This window comes from Choloepus didactylus, chromosome 5 (genome assembly GCF_015220235.1).
Source record: "Choloepus didactylus isolate mChoDid1 chromosome 5, mChoDid1.pri, whole genome shotgun sequence".
NCBI lineage: Eukaryota > Metazoa > Chordata > Mammalia > Pilosa > Megalonychidae > Choloepus > Choloepus didactylus.
Genome location: NC_051311.1, coordinates 153530159 through 153549448, shown reverse-complemented (window position 1 = coordinate 153549448; position 19290 = coordinate 153530159). Strand labels below are relative to the sequence as shown.

Below are 19290 nucleotides of genomic sequence, written 5' to 3'. Positions count from 1 at the left end.
ATGGAGTCTTCCAGGCAAACACCAGACAGATCAAGTAATGACTGTTCTTTGAGAGTGAGGTTTTGCAAGAGCTCCCACCCCTTTCTGCTCCCTTCAGGCCTTCAAGCTGCTGGGTTTCACCACAAATGTAGGCTGTTATATTTCAAGGCTACCAGGGAGGAGGAGAATGGGTATGCCAGTTTGAATGTATTATGTCCCCCCAAAGCCATTATCTTTGATGTCATCTTGTGTGGGCAGGCCTATCAGTGTTAATTGGATTGTAATTCTTTGAGTGTTTCCATGGAATGTGCCCCACCCAACTGTGGGTGATAACTCTAATGAGATATTTCCATGGAGGTGTGGCCCCACCCATTCAGGGTGGGCTTTGATCAGTGGAGCCATATAAATGGGCTGACAAACAGAAGGAACTCAGTGCGGCTGTGAGTGATGTTTTGAAGAGGAGTTACAGCCAAGAGGGACACTTTGAAGAAAGCACAGGAGCTGCAGATGAGAGACAGTTTGAAGATGGCCGTTGAAAGCAGACTTGCTCCAGAGAAGCTGAGAGAGGACAAATATCCCAAGTGCAAGCAAGAGTGACATTTTTGAGGAACTGCAGCCTAGAGAGGAACATCCTGGGAGAAAGCCATTTTGAAACCAGAACTTTGGAGCAGGCACCAGCCACATGCCTTCCCAGCTAACAGAGGTTTTCCAGACACCATTGGCCATCCTCCAGAGAAGGTACCCGATTGCTGATGTGTTACCTTGGACACTTTATGGCCTTAGGACTGTAACTGTGTAACCAAATAAACCCCCTTTATAAAAGCCAGTCCATTTCTGGTTTTGCATTCCAGTAGCATTAGCAAACTAGAGCAATGGGGAACAGGAGTAGGAGAAGTTAAAGTGAAATTAAGCTTGCTGTTCTTACCAATATGCAGTTGTTTTTCTTGAACAAATGCTTCCTAGGTTGCTGCAAGTATTTGGTAAATTTCGAGATTTCTGTAAAAATTGACTGTGAACATTTTTGTGAGTATTCTCTTTGTTTTTAATGGAGGAGAGAATTTTCAGAAGTCCTTATCCATCATTTTTGCAGAAGTCACTCTGCAAATCCAGTTTGAGAACCACTGCTCTAACTGTTCATCTACAATCCTCAGCTATACAATGTTCATCTCTGGGGGAACAGCATATACTTTTCTCTTACATGAACGTGAGAGACTGAAAGCAGGGCTAGACCTCAGTCATCTTCAGGTGAGCTTGCAAAGTTAGTGGAGTGTGTGAAAAATATGTAGCCTCTGCAATTGGAAAAATATAGGAATATAGGTTTAAATTTCAGTCACCTTTCCTCTAGCTGCATTATAAAACATGTAACCTAGTTAACAAAACCTGTAACTGCTCTGAGCCTTCCCCTTATCTCATAGGGTTGTAATAGGAATTAAAAGAAATATGGATTATTTCATTTGGTGGGTGATCAGCAAATGACAGCCATGATTTTTGTTTAACTGGTATGCAGCAAAATGTCAGGCACATCCAGAGTAGGTGCTAAATAAATGTTTTTAATTTCTTTGTTTATTTAAAGAATAACTTTTCCCAAAAAAGCACTTTACAGGTGTTCAGAAATAGATGTGTGTGTGGTATGTGTGAGTGTGTGTGTGTGAAAAAGAGACTTATTGCTGATTTTTTTGAAAATTTTCTCTAAAATTTATCAAACCATAACTCTACCAATAAAAAATGCCAAGAGTTAAAAAATGAACTTTTGTTTATTCAGAAACTAATTCTTAAGTCATCAGGATGTTGACCTTGGATTTTGACCTCCTCTCCAAATCCATTTTTTTTTCAGAATTAAATTCCATAGCTGAGAATCCAGTATTTATTACAATTAGATAATTTACCTGGAAAACATGAAAATGAATTTTTGTTTGATAGTATTTCAACTTAAAATAATACCTCTCTGTTTAAATTTCATCTCTTTAAAGGGTCTCACTTGTTTAAAGAGTTATCTCCTCTGACAGTTCATTGGATCATTTTACTTTTCATAGCATCCCGGTATTACATTGTCTAATGTGACATGATAGTTGTACAGTGAAAACATCTTGACCTTCTTCCTCAGAAAACACATTTCCAATGTTTAAATGTCTTTTGTTAAAAAAACTAAGAATTTCATAGGGAAGGTTTACAAATCATAAAATTCTGCAAGTGTGTGATTTATTTGTGGTAAAATCTTTTCCTGCATGTTAAAATCACATGGTTACCATACAAGTTTTGAGAATACAACAGGCCTCACCCTAAATAAGATGGCAGAGTGAGATGCTTCAGGGCTCCATCCCTCCCATACCACATCCCCAGAAGCTTTGGACAAGCAGCCGGAACTAGTAGAAACATCTTTCTAAAGACTCCAGAAAACTGCTAAAAGACTGCAGTAACAGGATGAACACCCACTCAAGAAAAAGGTCAACTGAAAGTGGTAGAATCTCATGGGATGCTGGCTGCCCCCTCCACCCCCCCACCAACTTACCTGGCCCTGGGACCTTGTATGTATCCCTGGTCCCAGTTCTCGTGGGAGCAGAGTAGCCCTTGGGCTCATATTGAGAGCATGTATGTCTGCCCTAATCTGTCTGGTGGTGGTCTGCAGGACTCATTATACCAGAACTTGCCCTACATATGGAAGATGTCTCACTGAGCTCTCCCACAGAACACTCTGGGAGTGAAGGCAAGTTTTGCTGTCTAGTGCAAGGGATTGCTGGCTGTAGGACACACAGTGTATGCCCAAGACCCTGAGGAAACTGTTTCTTAGGAAAGAGGGAGCAGTCATAAACAGGGGGATTCCTAGGGCCACATGCCTATGCTCAAGACAAGAGGACAGGGAGGCTCATATGCTTTGGCCTGGAGCTGTTCTCCACACTCATTATATGGATAAGCCCTGAAGGAGATCATTCCTACAGGTCAATCTGCAAAGACTGGGAAAGGTGTTTACCTTTTTTTTTTTCCTTCTTTTTCTTTTGTGCATGTGTGGGGAAATTCAAGAAAAATTCTGTCATAACATTAGCTGGATATAAGCTTAAGGAAAAGATACCTCACAGTCTAAATTACTGTGACAATTCATTAAAATATCAAAATTTCCAAGTTTCAACAAAATATTATAAAATGTACAAAGAATCAGAAAGCCATGACCCAGGCAAAAAGAGATAAAAGCATTAGAAACCATCAATGAGGAGGAACAGATCTAGAACATTCCAGACAAAGACTTAAAAAGAAATGGTCCTAAATATGCTCAAAGAGCTAAAGGAAAACAAGAAGAACTAAAGGAAATCAGAGAAACAATAGATGGATAGATAGATAGATAAATAGATAGATAGATAGATCAAATGGTATGAGAAAATGGCTGTGCCAGTTTGGATGTATTATGTTCCTCAAAACGCCATTATCTTTCATGCAATCTTGTGGGGGTTGATGTATTAGTCGTGATTGGGTTGGAACCCTTTGATTGGATGTTTCCATGGAGATGTGACCCACCCAATTGTGGGTGATGAATCTGATTGGATAATTTCCATGGAGGTGTTACCCCACCCATTCAGGGTGGGTCTGAATTAAATCACTGGAGCCATATAAAAAGCTGACAAACAGAAGGAACCCGATGCAGCTGTGAGTGACATTTTGGAGAGCAACTGAGAGTGACATTTTGAAGGGGAGCTGCAGCTAAGAGGACAAAACGTACCAAGAGTAACATTTTGGAGAACGCCATTTTGGAATGCAACCTGGGAGCAAAAGGATGCCAGCCACGTGCCTTCTAGCTAACAGAGGTTTTTCAGACACCAATGGCCATCTTTCAGTGAAGGTACCCTTTGTTGATGCCTTACCTTGAACACTTTAGGGCCTTAGGACTGTAACTTTGTAACCAAATAAACTCCCTTTATTAAAGCCATTCCATTTCTGGTGTTTTGCAAAAGGGCAGCATTAGCAAACCGGAACAATGGCAAAATGTTAAAATAAGTGGATCTGGGTATCTGGGTGGGTAGGGGTATGTTAGAGTTCTCTATATGGGGTTTGTTTTATTTTTACAATATCCAGTAAGTTTGTAATTAATTCAACAATAATAAAATCTCTGCAACTTGATAAAATCCCAGTGGTGTATTTTAGAAGATATATAAACAACTCTCCAAGTTAGATAGGAGAGAGTAAGTTTTGATTTGCAGTAAAATGTAAGTCATTAGGTAGATTTAGATTGTGTTTTACTTGGTGAGGAGGAGGGGGAGGCTGGCAGGTTAAAGAATGAGTTGGACTTGACCAAAGGGGAAAAAAAAGGAAAGATGACAAGCTGAGGTCTTAGGAGCTGAGAGATCCCAAATACAGTTGAGAGGCTATCCTGGAGATTTCTCTTATGCAAGTTCCAGCTAGACATCCCAAAGGGCTACAGTAAGCCATTTAAAAAAAAAAGAATGAGTTGGGTGGGACCACTAAGACCAATAGCTGTTCTGAGCCAGCCGATGTCCACAACTTGCACAATATTAGTAAATCAGTAACTGGAACTTGAGACAATGGAGTCTGCTCTGGGTTGAGACTGAGGCCTGGGTTTTCCTCCTGATTTATCTACTAATTAGCTATGAGACTTTGGGCCTCTCCCAGCTTTGTTTTATGAATGTAAAAGAGGGCACTGTACTAAAGCAATGTTTCTTGAGTTCATTAGATCCTCACATCCTCTTCTTAAAAATATACTGGAATACCCCTTTTACTATGCTGAAATAAAATTAATAAATTATATAACCTCCTGACATACCTTATTTAAAGCATAAATCTACAACAAAAAAGCACACAATAATCTTATGGTAATATAAAGGAGAAATTAAAAGACAGTTTTTTAATAGTGAAATAAAGTGTATTTTGCTATATAAATGTCCAGTAGTGGCTGATGCAATGAAGTGGTTAAATGTTTGTGTTTATATGAAAAATTGTTGTGAACATAAATATGGCTAACCCAGATGAATCCAGCTGTGCTGTGTTGGGCCCGATATCATGGGTGATAATACTGCTGGTGATGTGAAGGAATGGAAAACTGTTAGTACAGATGTAAATAAAGCAAGTACAATCTTCCCTCATGTTTAGATAGTGGTGCATACCTGGAAAATTCAGTGTATATTAGAGGGTGCAAAGACTACTTTGCGTTTACACATAAAGCAGAGTCTGATTCTAGCCTCAGAATGATTATAAACAGGTTTTTCACCACATGAATGTCCAGCAGATGGTCCCACAGTAATAGTGCAGAATTCACTGGTGGGTGGGACTATGGAAGCCAACCTCAGCGCTGGTTCCCAATGATTCCTGCTGCTTGGTATTCTCACCCTTGTGTAGTTCTCTCCCAAATTTATCGGTGGAAGTGACATAGTTCACAAAAGACCTTGCCACTCTCTTCTATTCTCTTGAATCACTCATTCTGGGGGAAACCAGCAGCCATGTCATGAGAACACTCAAGCAGCCCTTTGGAGAGGATCATGAGGTGAGGAACTGAGCCTCCTGCCAACAGCCAGCAAGAGCTGGCCAGTCATGTGAGCGGGCCAAGTTGATATCTAAACCAGTGAAGACTTCAGATGACTTCAAACACCACCAGTGTGACTGCTACCTCTGGAGAGACCCTGAGCCCAGACCATCCAGCTAAGCTGCTCCCACATTTTTGACCCACAGGAACAATGAGATAAACATTTTTGTTTTAGCCACTAAGTTTTGAAGTGATTTGTTACACAGCAGTAGATAAGTGATAGAATGGGCATGACTTTCCCTAACACTTCATTGACAGTATAATTTGCAGAGATAATGATCTGGGTTTTCTTCTCAATGTCATGAGGATTGAAACCACTCTAATTCTTTGTTTCTATGTTAAACAGTTCTGGGACTAGGCATAATTTTCTGTGTCAGTAACACTGGAAACAAGCAAAAATAACTTAGATATTTGCTCTAGGAAATACTGCTCCCAGGATATAAAATTGTTAGCCAACTAAAGTAGCTTACTTATCAAGTCTAAAAGCTTATTCATCAAGACTTGCTTCAAGACACTTACTTTGCTGTGCCCACAAATCCAAGGCTCTGATGTTACAAACTCTGTCCAATTCCAATTGAATTCCTGGTCTTACAATAACCATCCAAAAAAATCATGCAGCCCGGATCCTAAAATCCTATGAATTTCTTCCCCTGACTTCCCTGTCACAAGGCTCTGTGAAAGCAATGGTCTCTCTCACTGAATTAAGTCCAATAACCTTAGTTTTGCATAATCAGTAGGTTTTTCTGGTAATTTGGGGGATATTCTGCAATCCATAGCTATTAACAGATGAGAAAGGGAACTGAGCCTTTGTTTTCTGAGTCTGAGCCCTCCTTGACTCTGGGGTTCATTGCTGACTTTTACGTTTCTAAAGAGAATAGGTGTATCCATGTACTGGTAGATGCACACCACCCTTCCCTCTCTCCTGTCCGCATTTCTCTAGGAATCTAAGCCCTCAATGAGGAGAAGAAGGAAATTAATTTAGGGGAGGGATTGGAGGAATGTAGGAGAAGGAAGGAGGAGACTGGGACTTAGACCTCTTCCCCATGCCTCATGAGATGTCAAGCAGTAGACCCTGGGGTTTTCAGAGGGAAAGATGACCGATGAACACTTGGCCCAAAGGAGCAGAGCCACCTGTTTCTGGGTAAATAGGAGCTTAGACAATGAACTTTCAACAGCTACCATGATGGTGCAAAGAACTGTGTCCTCACAGCATGGGGGCTGGCTTCCCTCAAAGCAAGTGATCTATGAAACCAGACTTGATTTGATTTTGGAATAAAATTAAGTAACGTGACATTTTTGTATCTGAGTGCTATGGAGCAAATTCATACTTGCTTTATAAGCTCAGCTGGGTTATATTCCAAGATCTCATTCTCCTGCAGGAAACCTAGAAACACACTGTTGCTAGTGCTTGGGGTTGTGTAAGTCCCAACAGACAGGTGCAGGCTAACCAAAGACTATGGTGGGCATGAGCAGGACTACTTATTCAGTGTCCATGAGAATGAACTCTAATCGGAATCAAAAAACCAACTCCACAAGGGCAATGCTTTCTTCTCCCATAATCAGGCTAAATGGTGTGTGAGCATGGAATCAAAGCAAAAGACAGTCAGATTATCTTACCCAAAATACTAGGATGCATGAGGGACTTTCCTGCCAGAGTGTGGGTAAAGGAGTCAATGGATCTGGAATACTTAAGTCCTCTGGCTAACGGTCTCTATCACGGACAGCGCTAGGTGTTTAACGTCCACACTGTGGGCACACTGCATATCTGCTTCTCCCTCTCTAGCTGCAGAACTCCTCATCCTTGCAGATCCTCCTTCTTGCCCAAGACATATTGCTGTGTAAGCTTTCACATGCTAACCTAGCCCAACTTCACCAAGAGCTTTCTCCAGACTGCTTATTTGTAGGAAATGCAATCACCCATTTATTTGCAAGAGATTGATTAGGCTGATGCTTTTAACAGCTGACAAAAATTCCCAAATTCAACTCTCAGAGGTGACTTTTAATTGGTAGATTGTTGGAGGTTTTCTCTAGCTCCCAAGTACTGATATTAGTGGGAATTCAAACTCCACCACTCTCTCACTGTCTCAATTGTTTGAAATGACCTCTATATTCTTGTCAGTTGATTCTTTTGGAAATCTAATAGTAAAATCAATGAATCAAATCATATATTTCATATTCACACGTATCTTTTAAGAAATAACAGGCAAAGTAGGAAGTAACTTCAGAACCAGTGCTGCATCCAATGACATTATCTGGATGGATAACCTTTTGCCCTTTCTACACCAGCAAAAGAGTTTATATATGCCAGAAGATACTTTCATTTACTATTTTTCTCTTCAAAGTGGGAATGAGCCTGTGTGGTGCCTCTTTGAAATTTTAATGGAAACTCAATAGGCATCTTGCTTTTGGTTGCTGCATAACTATTTTATTGTTCCTAAAATAATGTTCTATCATATCCTTGATTCTAAAGATACACCAAACCATCAAGGACATGTAAATATCCACGTTCCATTCCATACTTGGTATTTTCACCCCTATGCTTTAAAAAAAAAAGAGAGAGAGAGAGAGAAGAATGTGGTTCTTTTGACTAATTTCTTCCCTTCTTCATGTCAATTCCAGGATATGTGAATACTCATGAAGAATAGAATATGCTATGAAAAAAATACATCAATAATAAATGAGTTGTTCTGGAATGAGGCCTAGATTCCCCAGGGATTTTTACTGGTACTTCCTAATGTGCTTTATCCATTTCTATGGATTTTACAAAGGTCTCTGCAAACTTATATTTGAAAAGGAAGCTCCCTCTTTGGACCATTAGGGCAACAAGCATTGGTCATACTGCTGATAAAGCAGAATGTCCCACCTTTGTGTAGCACTAAGAAAGTAGCAGACAAGGTCGTGTAACTTGTTCAAGATTACATTCACAGCTCAGAAAAGTTACATTCATACCCAAGACTTGATGAAGTAGATTTCTTGATTGTGGAAACTTTAGACTTTAGCAAAATCCCTGGGACCTTATAAGCCTTCAACAAAGCCTTATTGAATAGATAAATAAATGAATAATTTAAATTTTCCGAGGAATGGTTACCCTTACTCTAATTCAAATATCAGAACATGATAATGTAACCGAGAAATTAAGCAAATTAAGCATTAACAAATGATTATGATTACTGAATCATTACATAGATTTTTTTTCTTTCTATATTGTAGAAGAGGCAGAAGTTAATTCCTGAAATTATGAAAACTCAGCAGTCCCAGCCTCGTGTATACTGTTATAATGGTAACACTGCCCTCCCCCGCCTTGTTTGAATCCATAAAAACCCTGAATTCCTTAGATAGAGTTTTGGGCCCATAGGCCATCTAATCTCCTGCTTTGTGCTTGGCAATAAGCTCTTTCTCTCTTTGAAACCCGGGTGTCATGGATTGGTCATTATGTGCATCGGGCAGAGAACCCCCCATTTGTTAGTGTCATTTTAACAGGCAAAATTGAAAGCCCCTTTGAGGTGATGTGAGATGGGATTCCAAATTTACTTTTCCAGTAGAATAGAGAAAACTAGCTTGGCTAGGTCTGGTCTGATTCCAAGGAGCAGAGTCAGTGTATTTATCTTACCCTTGCAACTGGAAACAGTGGTTCTTCGTGTAATTGTTTTACCCGTTTTTGGAACCATCTACCCAGAAGTAGAGTGAGACTAAGGCAAAGAGGAATTGTGGTAACAGTGTAGGCCTGCTGTGGGCCAGCCCCAGACCCCTGGGAATTAAGGGTACGGCCCAACACTTCTCTAAGAGAGTTTTTTATTGCCCAGAGAATCCTGGAGGGTATAATGGCCTGCCAAATCCGCTAGGAAGTTTAAAGGGTCTCTGATTTGCAGTATCTGTTTTGTTCCCTATGACAAGAAAGATAGAATAGCCTCACAAATATTAATAAAGTTACATAGCAAGGAAGTGTTGAGTAAAATAAAATAGCCACCTGCATTGGGCATGGCCAGGAGAGATTGCTTTCCAACAAGGGATTTTCAAGAAAACAAAAACCATTGATCTGCAGGGGTTTTCTGAGAAAATGGAACACACACTACAGGGTTGCAGATAAGGAACACCTGGTGATAAACCAGTTTGGGTCCAGTAGAGATAGCTTTTTCCAGTGGACAGGGCTACCATACTGATCTGGTCCCCACTTTGTAAGACACCCCTGTGTGAAATGGAAACTTAACGCCAGCCAATCAGTACATTTCCTTTCTTGAATCTGCATGTGCCCTATATAAGCTCTCCTTTCCACCCTCTCTGCAGAGTTCCCTCCAACTTTCTGAATGACGTGCTGTCCAATTCTTAAATTTCTCAATGGAGGTGTGAGATCTTTTTTTTCTTCATTAGAGAAGTTGTGGGTTTACAGAACAATCATGCATAAAATACAGGATTCCCATACACAGCCCCACCATCAACACCTTGCTTTGGTGTGGAACATTTGTTACTATTGATGAGAGCACATTTTTATAATTGTGCTATTAATTAAAGCCCAAGGTTTAACTTAAGGTTTACTGTTTGGGCAGTGTAGTTCTATGGATTTTTTTTAGATTTTTATTCTGTTACCATACATGCAATCTAACATTTACCATTTTAATCATATTCAGGTAGATATTTCAGTGCTGTTAATTGCATTCACAATGTTGTGCTATCATCACCACCATCCATTACCAAAACCTTTCCATCATTCCAAATAGGAACCCTGGACATTTTAAGCCCTAACTTCCCATTCCCTAGCCCCACCTTGTCCCCAGGTAACCTATATTTGAGATTCTGACTCTGTGAGTTTGCTTATTCTATTGCTTCAAATCAGTGAGATCAATAATTTTTTAATAGCTTTCTGAGGGACTGCTAGCCTTCCACAGTGGCTGCACGATTTTACATTGCCACCAGCAATGAATGCATGTTCCTATTGCTCTGTATCTTCTCCAACACTTATTATTTTCCATCTCTTAAATAGCAGCCATTCTACTGGGTGTGAAATGGTATCTCATTGTGGTTTTGATTTGCATTTCCCTGATGGCTAATGATGTTGAACATCTTTTCATGTGCTTTCTGACCGTTTGTATATCTTCTTTGGAGAGACGTCTGTTCAAGTGTTTTGCCCATTTTTAAGTTGAGATTGTTTGTCTTTTTGTAGTTAAGTTGAAGGATTACTTTATATATTCTGGATATTAATCCTTTGTTAGATATGTGGTTTCCAAATATTTTCTCCCATTGTGTATAGGCTGTTTCATGATAAAGTTCTTTGAGGAACAAAAGTTTTTACTTTTGATGAGGTCCCATTTATCTAATTTTTCTTTTGTTGCTTGTGCTTTGGGTGTAAATTGCCTAACACAAGATCCTGAAGATGCTTCCCTATGATTTATTCTAGGAATTTGATATTTCTAGCTCCTATGGTAAGGTCTTTGCTCTATCTTGAGTTGATTTTTTTTTTTTTAATCTTAGTCAAGATTTATTTCAATGCCTGGAAACATTCAGACTAATCAAAATGGTACCACTGTAATTTCTTAAAATACATAAATACTTCATATAAAACTTTTGAAAATGTTGACACTCAGATTTTCAAAAGCAATTGCTATTTAAAAAACACAAGACAATAATAAAATATCAAAGAACTTTCATATACTTATGAGGACATAATTAGCAGCAAAATAGTCAAACAAAATAAACACAAATCTGTTTTTATACTTTGCATGTTTAACTCTGCTTCGTAAAAGCACAGACAATTGAAGCATCTTTTGTTGAAGTATTTTATTTCTAACATTAAATTATTTTAAAATACATTTATAAGGAAATGAAAAATGCCACAAACTGGTTTGCCACAAAGTCGTACACCATAAAGTAAAATACAAACAAATGAACTTATCCATGTTTTCCCCAATTGAATGTGACTTTTGATGTTTTTCTATTTATTTTATTCTAACTCATCTATACAGATTAGGGAAAACTGATTTATGATGAGTTGTTTTCATCTTTAAAATTATGTTCTATAAACCGCCCCTCCTTTCCAGCAAATCCAATGCTAAAGAGAACAATGATGCAATGGGGACCTAAGCAATCTGTAACCTTAATTTCCCAAATTTCAATTTCAAATTTTTGCCTACATAAACAAAAAGAACACAAATAGTCAAAAATCACATAGTTAGCAGGAAGGAAAATGTATGAGATGAAGATTATTTAACTAGAATTTTATTATTTATGCTTCTCCCCCAGGCTACAAGCATTCCATAGACAGGCATTGAACATACACAACTACAAAGTTTAGATTTTTCTCAGGCACATAATTATATGAAAAATGAGTAACTTTCAAGCTCTTTCCTAGTTGAACTGGCTCTTAAGTATTTTCGGGGGAGGGGAATTCCAAGGATTTTTGTGTTCTTTAAGAAACTGGCATATGTTATATGCTCAATTAAATCTTGAAACCTAAAGAAGTTTTTTTCCTAAAAGTGCAACGCAGATATGCATGGCCATCACTGTTCATTTAGTGAAAGGATGGAATGGTAAAGATAGAGTCAATCTCTTGTAAGGGTACAGTTGTAAGCTAATCTAAATGGAAAAAACAAAATGAAAAACTCAACACTGACAATTGTTTAAAGGAAAAAACTACCACTCGAGAAAAATGTTGAAGAAAAATAATATCTCCTTTGAAAAAGGAGAAAAGTGTTATCCAACACAAAAATGAGGATTTCAGATTTGAAAAACATTCATCTTTGTTTTAAAATATAAACAAAAAAAAAAAAAACAGTGGAAGGAGGAAGTCAAGACCATTTAGAATTGAGGCAGGTCTATGTAAAAATGGAACAGAGTACAATGATTTCACCTCATGAAGGAAAAAACTGAAATGAAATTTCACAAGTCTTCATGTCTATAATAAAATATATTAATGTGAAAAAAAATCAGTGCACAATTATCAAAAACACAGAGTCTGGATTTTTCCTCTTAGGTTAAAAGACTATCAAACCTGTTTAATGTATTTACTTCTAGAAGCCTGCTCTGCTTAGTAGTACATGCTATATACAAGTACATACAAACACACTGGTATTTTATCATGAGAAATCATATGTCTCTCTCAAACTAGTGACATGCCCTTCACCCACACTTACATACATTATATTTTCATAAGAAGCTAAGACCTTTCTAAGTGGTGCATTTTAGAAAGCTTTGAGAGTTTTTAATCAACAAATAACATAAAAAAGAATTTTGATTTTTAAATGAAATCTTTTTAGTACTGTGGCATGATAGGTTTAACAGCTGAAGCATAAATATGGTAATTACACTGTACTGTTTAAAATAATTCACAGCTATAGGAAAATGATTGAGTTTTAAAATTTAGCCAATATGAGACTGAGTAGTTATGAGCAGTGAAATACAAATACTAGGAAACAGTGAATGAATAAATAAGATGATTTATCAGCAGTGGTCATTCATTATTTTGCTTTTAGGAACCTGGAAGAAATTGTCTTCTTTAAGTTTCAAATGTTCCGGGAATTCTAGTTGTTTCTTAGCTTCCTCGATATCACCTTGAATTGCTGAAATAAGTGACTCTAAAGAATCAAAGTTCTTTTCTGGTCTGATGTAGCCAACAATGGTCACATTGAGTATTTCCCCATAGAAGTCCTTTTGAAGGTATGTATAATGTGAGTTTCCATGGACGTTTTCATATTCTTGTATTATGGGTTCCATCTTATGCTCACCACCATCTTAGGGATATCTCCACTTCCAACACTGGCCCAACCATAATAAATGCCGGTGGATGTATCAGCTGGAAGATTATCTACTACTTGTTCAGGAATGTTAGCAGTGGGAATGCCCAGCTGCTTGGAGCCGCGACCGAAGCCCCCCACCACTTGGCCATGGCAGAAGTAGGGCAGGTGTCTCCTGACACCACCCGTTTGCGGGGCGGGGTCCGGGTCAGTCTGAGCGTCTGGCGGGGTCACCTTCTGGGCAGTGCCCGGACCCTCCCGACCAACCGGAGGGCACGGGAGCGCGTTCGGCCGGTCCTCGGCCCCTTACCCTTCTATATAAATTTGATGATTGGCTTTTCCATTTCTGCAAAGAAGGTTGTTAGAATTTTGATTGGGATTGCATTGAATCTACACATTTCTTTGGGTTTTACTGACATCTGAACAATATTTATTCTTCCAATCCATGAACACAGAATGTCCTTCCATTTATTTAGATCTTCTTTTAATTTTTTTAACAATGTTTTGTAGTTTTCTGTGTACAAGTCCTTTCCATCCTGGGTTAAATTTATTCCTAGATATTTGATTCTTTTAATTGCTGTTGTAAATGGAATTCTTTTCTTGATTTTTTCTCCTGATTGTTCATTGCTTGTGTATAGAAATGCTGCTGATTTTTGGTTGTTGATCTTGAACCCCACCACTTGGCTGAATTCATTTATTAGCTCTTGGAGTTTTGTGATGGATTTTTCAGTATTTTCTGCATATAGGATCATACTATCTGCACATAGGGAGAGTTTTACTTCTTCCTTTCCAATCTGGATGCATTTTCTTAATTTTTCTTGCCTAATTGCTCTGGTAAGAACTTCTAGTACAATGTTGAATAACAGTGGTGACAAGTGGGCATACTTGTCTTGTTCCTTATCTTAGAGGGAGGGCTTTCAGCCTTTCACCATTAAGTAGGATGTTAGCTGTGGGCTTTTCAAATATGCCCTTTATCATCTTGAGGAAGTTTCCTTCTATTCCTAGTGTTCTAAGTGTTTTTATCAAGAAAGTGTTCTGTATTTTGTCAAATGCCTTTTCTGCATCAAAAGAGATGACCATATACTGTTTTTCCCTTCATTCTGTTGATGTGGTGTATTACATTACATTGGGTTTCTCATGTTGAAACAACCTTGCATACCAGGGATAAATCCCACTTGATCATGGTATATAATTCTTTTAATATGCTGTTGGTTTTGGTTTGCTAATATTTTGTGTGTGGGGGGAGGTTTGGCCATCTATATTCATAAGCAGTATGGTCTCTAGTTTCTTTTCTTTTTTTTTTTTTTTGGTATCTTTATGATATGTGGTATGAGTTAGGGAGTGTTCCTTCCTCTTCAATTTTTTGCAAGAGTTTGAGTAGAATTAGAGTTAAGCTTTCTTAGAAAGTTTGGTAAAATTCCCCTGGGAAGCCATCTGGTTGTGGGCTTTTCTTTGTTGGGAGGTTTTTAATTATTGCTTCAATCTCTTTACTAATAATTGGTTTGTTGTGATCTTCTATTTCTTCTTGAGTTAATATAGGTAGTTGTTGTATTTCTAAGAATTTGCCGCATTTCATCTAGGGTTATCTAATTTATTGGCATATAATTGTTCATAGTGTCCTCTTACAGTCCTTTTCATATCAGCAGTAATGGTAGTAATGGTCCCTTTCCATTTCTGATTTTCTTTATTTGCATCCTCTCTTTTTTCCTTGTCAGTCTAGCTAATGATCTGCTGATTTTGTTGATGTTTTCAAAGAACCAACTTCTGGTTTTGTTGATTGCCTCTATTGTTTTTTTGTTTGTTTGTTTTTGCTTTCTATTTCATTTATCTTTAATCGTTGTTGTTTCCTTCCTTCTGCATGCTTTGTGTTTAGTTTACTCTTCTTTTTCTAGTTCTTCCAGTTTTGAGGTTAGGTCTCTGATTTGTAGTATTTCTTCTTTTTAAATGTAAGCATTTAGAGCTATAAATTTCCCTCCCAGCGCTGCCTTCACTGCATCCCCTAAGTTTTGGTATGTTGTGTTTTCATTTTCATTCACCTCAAGATATTTCATAATTTCACCTCTTATTTCCTCTTTAACCCATTGGTGTTATAACAGTATGTTGTTTAATTTTCACATATTTGTGAATTTTCCATTTCTCCCTGTCTTACTGATTTTAGCTCTTGCTTCATTCCACTGTGACCAGAGACTATACATTGCATGATTTCAATATTTTTTGAATTCATTGAGACTTGTTTTATGACCCAACCTATGGTCTATCCTGGGGAATGATCCACGTGCACTCAAGAAGATTATGTGTTCTGTTTTTATTGGGTGCAGTGTTCTATATTAGGTCTGCTAGGTTTAGTGTATCTGCCAAGTCCTGAACTTCCTTTTTGAAGCTTTGAGATCTTAAATTGGAGGGAAACTTTTTCTTTTTTCAGCAGTATGGCATTGAAGGGTTGAAACTTCTTTTCTGCTAGTTACTCATTTTAACTGAGTGCTTACTCTGCATAAGGCTTTTACCAGGCCAAGGATGGGAGAGAAGGAAAAACAAAATAAATGAGACCTAGTCCTTACCAAGAGATTACAGTTATCCTTAGCATCTTATTGAAGCCATGTTTAGAGCAGTGCATCTCAAAATTTCCTGTGCAAAAGAATTGCCTGAAGTTCTTGTCAAAGAAACAGATTCTGGCCACTGCATTGTATACTTAAAACCAGTTAAAATACCAATTTTTACATTAAATATGTTTTAAAACAGGATAGAAGGGGAGTGGGAGAACTGCCTGAACTTCACATGACAAAGGAAGTCCTCTCCAGAAAGATGGCTTCTGGGCAGAAAGAGAAATGGGGTATCTGGGTGTGTGGTGGGACAGAGTCTCGCTGCTCTGGACAATCTGGGTGCAGACAATCAAAGATCCGTGTGCCAGACTTCTTGAAGTAGCTCTTTGGTGGGATGTCGAGAGCTATATTACAGGTTGTTATAAGAAGCAGCCATAGAAAATGATTGCTTTGTTTTCAGCCAAGGGTGGAGTGGAGAATACAGTTCATCAAATTACAGAGCAACCTCTATGAGGATCCAGGGGAGAGAATTCTCTCTCGTCTCCAAGTTAAGAATAAGCTGCTCTTCTTGGGGCCTGCTTTGTTTTTATATCCTAGACATGAGTCTTGTCCCTCACAGTGTTCCCCTCTTTCTGACAGCTATTACAAAGCTAAGAGGCAAATTCATAGGCTCCACCTATCAAGGGCACCATAGTACATGCTTTTAATTTTGTAGCCTAAACTCCTTCCTAGTTCCACCTTACTTCCCCACCTTTATTTCTCCTGGTTTGTTTTTTATTTTCTATTATGAAAAATATATAAATTCATTACTTTAAAACTTTCTGGGAACACAGGAAAGCAAAGAGAAGAAAACAAATACTTGCAAGCTCACTTTGCAGAGACAACAGTTAACTGTTCACTGCATTGTCTTCTGTCCTTCCAGTTTTTTCTTAGACATATGCATGATTTAAAAAATTAGGATCATACTTTATATACACTTCTCTATCCTAATTTTTAATATTGTTATATTAATAGCATTTTGCCATGCCATAGTTTCTGAAAAAATTATTTTAATGACTGTGTAATATTTTAACATATGAATGGACTATAAATTATTTAACTACTACCTTATTTTCTGATACTAATTCCAATTTTTTATCATAATAAACCATACATGATCACTCTAATTATCCATGAATCTTTCCGCTTATCTCGAACAATTTCTTTCCAATAAATTTCTAGCAGCAGAATCATTTGGTCAATTCACCTCATTTTCTTATTTATGTATAATTCTACAATATATTAGCACTGTATATGTGTAACATTCCTTACAATAACAGTGTGAACCCTCTTAAATACTTTTATGGAACAGGATGATATGTGTGTCTGTGTATATCATCCAGTGAGTAAACAACAAATGTCTTTATTTTCTCAGAATTTCCATTTTAGAAATTCAGTGAGGTCAGTGCTTACATTACTTAAATAACTTGCTGGAAATCAGTTACACCTTACACAGCTGCACATATTTAATTCTCCTTCCTCTTCCTGTGAGTCATGACCATACCATCCATATTTATCAGATAAGTGCAGTCCTCCTTTGCCAACACCAGCTTCACCCCCCAACTCTCAGTGGGTGAGATACTACAAACCAACTGTGGCTCACCAACCTAACCAAGAGATGAACTCTCCCATCTTCCAGCCCAAGAGCCAATCTTGAGGCAATACAGAAAGGTAGAAAAGGGGGAGTAAGGCGACTCTCACAATACCCACTGATGTGTGTTGACTTGTTCCATCAGTAGAAGACACAATGGACATGAAGGGCTGAGAAGTTGTCAGCAAGGTGGCCTTGGGTTCTCATTACTATACAAACCCACACCCATCCTTCCTCTGTTCCCTCTTTAGACTCCACCTGACTTCTCACCTGGAAAAACTGCCTGGGCAGGATAACTTTTCAAGGGTAGTGTAGATCTTACATATAAAGAGAAACAACATGGAAGAAACTTGACGACGTTGTGCTGAGTGAAAGAAGCCAGGCACCAAAGGACAAATAGTGCATGACTCCACTTATGTGAACTATCTAGAATGAGAAATGCACAGAGGTGGAAAGTAGATTAAAGACTGCCAGGGGCTGGGAGTGGGGAGGGGAGTGAGCAGAAAATGAGGAGTTGTTGTTTAAAGGGTGTAGAGTTTCTGTTTGAAGTCATAAAAAAGTTTTAGGAATGGATAGTGGTGATGGTTGTGCAACATTTTGAATGTAATTAATGCCACTGAATTTATACAATTAAAAATGATTAAAATGGCATGTTTTGTTTTATGTGTGTTACCACCATACAATGAAAGAGGGAGAGGAGAGAGACATTACCATGACTTCATTTATATCCATGAGGAGAAAATGGGAACAGTGGGTGGGGTGTGTTGGAGTCTGTATATTTGAGTTAACCAGAGGCTCTGGAGGCCATGGGACTTGCCTCTATTTCTCTCCTCTCTATATATCATACCTCTGGGCCCCTTCTTCTTTCCACAGCTAATTCCTCCACCCAAGCTCTAGGATCCATCATCTCCTATCTCACCCAGACTGTTACTATGTGCGTTGCCCCCTCCTTACTTTCATCTTCAATATTTCTCTTTCTGATTCCTCTTCTCCTTTAGCCAATGATTTATAGGAGCAGTTTTTTTTCTTCTCCAGAAAAGAACTTTCTATCTCATCCTTTTCATTTATATTTCATTCATTTATACATGTCTTTAAACCCATGAATCCTTAACACTTCACCATCTTGCTTCAGGACGGACAAAGAGAAAATGAAAATAAGAGAGACAAATTGAATCGAGAAGTAAGGTTAATAAAATACATGCCAGAAATGTCTTTATATTCACTTGAGGTATTTGCAAATTTGATTACAGGCTTTCTAGCAGGCAACCCTAAATGTGAAGACATGATCACTCACGTGTCCCCAATGTTCAGGATGTAAAAGTAATCCATCAGCTTAGGAAAAGCCCGAATATTCCTAGAACTGAAGCTAGAGACATTTCTCTGTGGAAAGAAGAAGGGGCCCAGAGGTATGATATATAGAGAGGAGAGAAATAGAGGCAAGTCCCATGGCCTTGTCACAATGGGTACTTTGTGAACCTTATGCATCCTCATATCCTCCTACCGTCCTCGCAGAAGAAAGAGGAACTGTGTTGCAAACAAAAGGCAGGAGAAGGATTGAGTTTTAGGGCCAGACACCGTGGCTTGGTTTGGGTGAGGGAAAAAATAACAGAAGCAGTGAAAACACAACCCAAATTAATATCTCATTTATTTTCTTGCCACATCTCTGCTGGTGGGATCCTTTGAAAGTTCTGCATTAACCATTTAAATTTATCTCTGTTTCTAAAAGGAAATGGAAAAGAATAGAAACAGGATATCATTATTGGAAATCCACCATGTCTCAGTGTCCATTTTTGAATTGGCCCTTGTGACAGCTTACGAGGCAGGCATTGCTTCCATATCTTTCATAGCGGGCAGTGGAAATCCTGGGAGGCTAAGTGGCCCAACTATAGCCAC

General features: G+C 38.3%; 1 pseudogene; it reads right to left on the bottom strand.

Moving 5' to 3' along the window:
* Positions 1–12934: 12934 nt before the first annotated feature.
* On the bottom strand, positions 12935–18726 carry LOC119535477 (annotated as a pseudogene).
* Positions 18727–19290: the final 564 nt, after the last annotated feature.